Source organism: Musca autumnalis, unplaced genomic scaffold (assembly GCF_047663935.1).
Source record: "Musca autumnalis isolate F117 unplaced genomic scaffold, ASM4766393v1 scaffold_3, whole genome shotgun sequence".
In the NCBI taxonomy this organism is placed as follows: Eukaryota; Metazoa; Arthropoda; class Insecta; order Diptera; family Muscidae; genus Musca; species Musca autumnalis.
In genome coordinates, this window is record NW_027411866.1 from 112,639,580 (window position 1) to 112,645,579 (window position 6,000).

Genomic DNA, 6,000 nt, shown 5'->3' on the forward strand with positions numbered 1-6,000 from the left:
ACCCGTTCTTATGCAAAATTATATCGTGTTGGGATCAATGGACAACGACAATGCCTTTAATTTTTTTGGGTCCCTTCGTTTTATTTTTGTATAACGGTAAAAGTAGTGAAAATCTGGGTTTCTTACATTTTCAAATTTAAACGAGCATATTCTATTTTTTCACTACGGATTTCGATTGATCCTTCATCCTTTTAAAGGGGTGAATTATATCTTTCGAACAAGTTATTATTTTTTATATCGGTAAACAAATGGCTACACCACAAAAAAACTATAACTGAATTTCTCATAATTTTTAAATATATAATGTTTTTTTGTTTTGTTCAATATTTATTTTGAAAATTATTTTCTTTGTGTTGGATCGAAAATCTCAATGGTTTCGCTTTTATATGCCAAAATGTCTAAAAAACGTAAATAAAAACAAAGTCAAAATCGGGAGGCTCGATTTTCACCGTAGACCTATTAAGACATTAAGGTTTTCAAATCGCCCCGGCCTAATATATATGGACAGTTTCTTCCAAGTAAGTTTTCTAACTTCTGGGAACACAAAATTCCAATTAACAACCAATTCGGTAGGAAAATGTGACGAAAATCTTAAAAAAAAATTTATATAGTCCCAACGAAGACTAATTACCAAATTTCAGCGGATTGGGTGGGATTTTGAGACCACAATCTTCAAAATACAGAAAATCGGGAGGACTATTTGAAGGCGTGGACCTATACCGACAAATTTAAGATGGAAATTTGTGTACCCCCAACGAAGACTAAATACCAAATTTCAGCCATTTCGGTGGGATATTGAGGCTAAAATCTTTAAAATAAAATCGGGATGTACCGTTCTATGGTGACTATATGAAGACGTGGACCTATACGGACAAATTTCAGGTAGAAAGACTAAATACCAAATTTCGGCCATTTCGGTGGCATATTGATGCTAAATCCTTGAAAATACCGAAAATCGGGAGGTACCGTTCTATGAGGACTATATGAAGACGTAAACCTATACCGACAAATTTCGGGTGGAAAATTGTATACCCCCAACGAAGTTTAAATACAAAATTTCAGCCATTTCGGTGTTATAATGAGGCTAAAACCATAAAAATACCGAGAATCGGGATGTACTCTTCGATGGAGACTATATGAAATTTCGGTTGAAAGTTTTATACCCCTAACGAAGTCTAAATACCAAATTTCAGCTATTTCGGTGCTAAAATAAGGCTACAACCTTCAAAATACCGAAAATCGGGAGGTACCGTTAATGGGGATATATCAAAACGTGGACCGATATAGCCCTTTTTCAATGCCAAACATCCTGGAAGTAATAGAAACTTCTATATCAAATTATAAAGCTCTAGCTTGATTTCAACAGACAGAAGGGTATGGCTATTTCGAGTTAGAATTTTATGTTGATACTTTATAGGGTCTCCAACAAATATTTCGATGTGTTACAAACGGAAAGACAAATTTAATTATACTCTCGATATTATGGTTGAGGGTATAAAAACAATGTAATCAAAACAAGTAAGTAAAGGCTATGGTCGGACGGGGCCGACCATGTGATACCCTACACCTTTACTCCTGGGAATTAGTTTTCCACATATCAAAATTTCTTTATGGAACAAATAAACTTATTGTAAGAAGTAACATTGTGGATTCTGGTACCGTACCACACCAAGCTTAAATAATAATATAATACTTGTTTCACAAACATCCTAGAAGGGACAAGGGAGACTTCTCTCATATCAATGAGTGAGTGTACCTCTGTTCATATTCGCTCAATGATATGGGACCCACAGCTGATCTCCGAGTCCGAACGGCGTGTCCTAAGACACCACTTGTAGAGAAGTTTTATATGGCTGAAATACTCAGAAAATGTCGCAAACTTTACTGAAGGATATTTTGCCACTGTTGAAAATTTGATTTTGCCTGGCTGGGGAATCGAAAAAAGGTGGCAAAGCGACCCATGCTGCAATGTATGTATGTATAAAAATCCAATTGGACAATTAAAACGTTAGGACACCATGTAATTTGCAATAATCCAAAAACGGTGAATGGGCAAATGTGGTTCTCTACACAAAACCCATTATATATTAAGCAGTAGGCCCGTTATCTAGCAGACACGTTATTGCAATTTGCATCAGGGGGGAGATCAGTAGATATATCTCCATATGTAGTCTACTTTGCCGATATACATATGTCCTCCAGGAAATAAAATATAGACCAATTTTTTTTGTATTTTTCATACAAAGGTAATGGTCCATTTAACCCACTAAATATTATCAGAGCATCATCCAAAATTGTAAGCATCTACTTCGACCTAAAGTCTTACCTCGTGCAAAATTTCGTGATTATTGAGCTATAATTGCGACCTCTAGCGTGTTTATGATTACAAAGGATTACAAAGGAATAACAGGGTATATTAGGCTGTATCTCTGTTATCTTATCATGTACACCAACACAATTGACATCAATAGAAAGGTCAAGCGTTCCTCTTCCAAGTATAGGTTACTTGCCCGGAATGTCTCTTCCAGGAATAAAGATAAAAGCTGTATATTAAAATTTTTCACAATTTTCACACAAAAGTTGTGGTCCATTTGACCATCTAAATATTATCTGATCACCATCTCAAATTGCAAGCTTCTTCTTTGACATATTCTCTTACAATATTTAAAATTTCGAGGCGATCGGACCATTATTGCGACCTACAGAGCAGCTACAAAATCGGTTAAAAATTATGTTTTTGGTCCATTTCACCCGCTAAATATTTTACGATCATCACCAAATAAAATATCGATCTTTTCTGATGTGAAACCGACCTCCATACCAAATTTCGTGACGATCGCTCCATAATTGCGGCCTGGAGTTTGATTACAATTTATAATGGACAGACGGACACACGGACGGACACACATCTCAAAATCGCTTTATCTCACCGAGATGAATTCGTTTCTTACTTCGATTTATAAGACAAATGTCTAGTCGGAACCCCACACATAAATTCATCACGATTGTTCCATAATTGCGGCCCAGAGTTTGATTACAAATTTTAATGAACAGACAGACACACATAGCCAGATCAACTCAGCTTCTCGAGGCATTCATTTTTGGGCAAAACAAACCTATAATGAATGCCCTTTCCACAGGTAAAACTAAATAAAAAAAAGAACAAAAATTCAAACAAAAAACTTTTCTCAAAGTTTTCACAAAAGATAATGCAAAAATATAACATACACACATACATACATTATTAAGTGCTGTGTTGAATTGGAGATGCTGCAGATGTTCTGTATTCCGAGATTTCTGTTTGTGTTTTTTAATAACAACGCTGTTGAAGTTAAGTTTGCTGTAATTTTTTTTTTTTTTTTTTGTTTAAAAATTGAGTTTTCCTTTGTTGCGATTTTTTGATGTGGAACTTTTTTATTGGGATTTTTTATTCTATTATCGTATTCTTTCTAAGTTTTTTGTTTGGCCCCATACACTTTAGAAAATGAACTTTTTTATTTGAGATTTTTGTTTTTCTTAGCTGCTTCATGTATCTTTTACACTATTCGTTTTTTTTCAATTTTCACAAATGGTTTCAAACTTTCTACACTTTTATGTTTGCTTTTTTTAATTTTATTTTGATTCAAATATTTTTTGTGTAAATTTTTATTATTATGCATTTGCAGCTTTTAAAGTAAGGAAAAACTGTGTGCTTCAAACAAAACACTGACGATTTTTATATACAGAAAGACACATATATGTAGTTGTGTAGTTGACTATAGTTATAAACATATAGTGCTTTTATTTTTTGTGTTTATTGCATGCTGCTGAAGCTATTTCCTTCTTCTTCTTTTTTACTTCTTTATGTTTTGCAGTGGCTCCCTTGTGTTTGGGAATGTTCAAATGTAACCGTAAAACCGAACCGTTCGTTAGATAGAAAAGAAGCGGCAAAACTTTTTAGAAAGACATTTGCGGTATTTTTGGTAAAACGCATTGCCTTGCAAAATTGTAGTATGTGGGAGATGAGTGTGTGTGGTGGTGTCGGGGTGATGATATCTATGATTTCCTTTTTTCGTTTTGTTGTATGTTGTTTGTTTTTATGTCAATGACTGTTTCATTTTTGTGTTTTTTCTTTTCTGTATGGCTTTGTCAGTTGTAAATGTTTTTTATTTGGTTGGTGATAGTTGTTGGTCCTTTTGTTATTTTTATTGTTATTGTGGTGATTGTGGCATTTACCGGCTTGCTTGCTTGCTTGTTTTGTTGTTGTTGTCATCCAAGCATTTATTGTGACAACTCACACGAAATTTTCCTAAATTAGCTTAGTATGTGTGGAACATGCAATCCAGTCGTAGACATGACACTACTTAGTGCTATGGTTTTATCATTAATATCAGGATCGGAATATTCCCAACACGCACTCTAGTTCTGTATGAAATTTTTATTAGAAACTTTTGTTAACAATTGTCACTTGCCTTATTTTATGGGGCAGTGGAGCACTTCAATGGATCAATTTTCACAGGATCTCACTTTTCGCACTTTTCACAATATTAGATGCAATTGAACTTCGTTGTAAAAACTCTCAAAATGCCGGTAAAATTCTCTAAAGCAAATTCTTTTTTGTTTTCAAAATAATTCTAAACAATTTCTAATTTTTTAACATGTTTCCCTTGGTAGATGTTTGGTAAGTTCACAGAACTTTCATTCGAAATTTTCACCGTGTAACGTGTATTTTTCCGCACACATAAACCCCGTTAGTAAACTATACGAAACTTAACCGAATTTAACACAAAAAACCAAAAGAAGAAGACCCCAAAAAGGTGCCTTTGTTGTCACTGGACTGGGTTTAACTTTGTTTTTGTTGTTGTTGTTTGTATATTCCTCATAACACACTAAAGTTCACTCACACTTTGGGGCATACACACACGCACTCGGAGTATAATGCACTATTCTATAGCATAGCCGACGACGACATTATATCCGATCTAACAAAACATATGGACGAACAACAACGTTTTTGTTTGGTTTTGTTTAAATAGAGCGGCAAATACTGTTTGTTTTTCGGGCCCCTCTCTCTTCCTTACACACTTGCTCCTTCTGACACACACACACACACTTTATAAATTTGTGCATTCAAACGTATACTTTTTGTTTAGATTAACTCTTTCTCGTCGTCGTCGTCATCATCACATCGTCTAGTGGCTACTCCTAGTGTGGTTCTAATTTTGTCTATTTATGTTTTTTCCCACAGAGTTCAAAAAAATATTGTTTCGAATACCCGAATTTAATCCGCTCGCTGCCGTTTTGTTGATGTTACCGTTAATGTTGTTTGTGCGATACTGAATTACAGTTGCTTGCTCTGCACAAAGGTTCCTTTGGCTGGCTGGCCATACATTCGGCGTTTCGTTTGTAGTACAATATAGACATCGTCATCACACACGAAACTTAGAATACATTTTGGTACGTGGTGTGTGCATTCAGTTCTCTTGTTGTTGCTGCTGCTGTTGTTCTCTTGCTCCTTTTTGCCATCAAACAAAACAACAACAAAATACTCACTTTATCGCTTTTCTTCATTAAAAACATTCATTTGTTGTTGTGTGGTTTTGGGGGGTTGAAAGGAAACTTACTTTGTGTAGTGTTTTGGGAGAGTGGCATTCGGCAAGGGGTGTGAGAGATTATACAGGTAGTTTGATTTAATGTGGATGTTATTACTATCAAACGGTAAGTAAGGTACTTTTGTTTGTTTTGTGCGCCCAATACCACCCACCACCACCCGAAGAGACAAACACAATATTTACAGTGGTGGACATAACTGAATGGAACGTTTATGGAAATGAAATAACGTTTTTATATCCTCAGCCTTTATTCTAACGAGGGTATTATACACTTTCATACGATCTAAAGTGTAACGTGGTCCGATTCATGTCAAATATTGGGACTGGGCATAATTTTGGCTTCCGATTAAATTGCAATCGAAACATATGCGGAAAGTTTTATATCCCCTAGGAAGACTTAATACCAAAT

General features: G+C 35.0%; 1 protein-coding gene across 35 annotated transcripts in view; it reads right to left on the reverse strand.

Moving 5' to 3' along the window:
* Window positions 1-5,357, reverse strand: part of SK (small conductance calcium-activated potassium channel) — an 877,735-nt gene extending 872,378 nt beyond the window's left edge. For 29 of the 35 annotated variants that reach the window (XM_073973813.1, XM_073973810.1, XM_073973808.1 and 26 more), the window contains exon 1: window positions 3,241-5,357. The gene's annotated coding sequence lies outside the window, so the exon portion shown is untranslated. The remainder of the gene's footprint in view (window positions 1-3,240) is intronic. The other 6 variants (XM_073973809.1, XM_073973797.1, XM_073973787.1 and 3 more) reach the window with 4 other exon arrangements.
* Window positions 5,358-6,000: the final 643 nt, after the last annotated feature.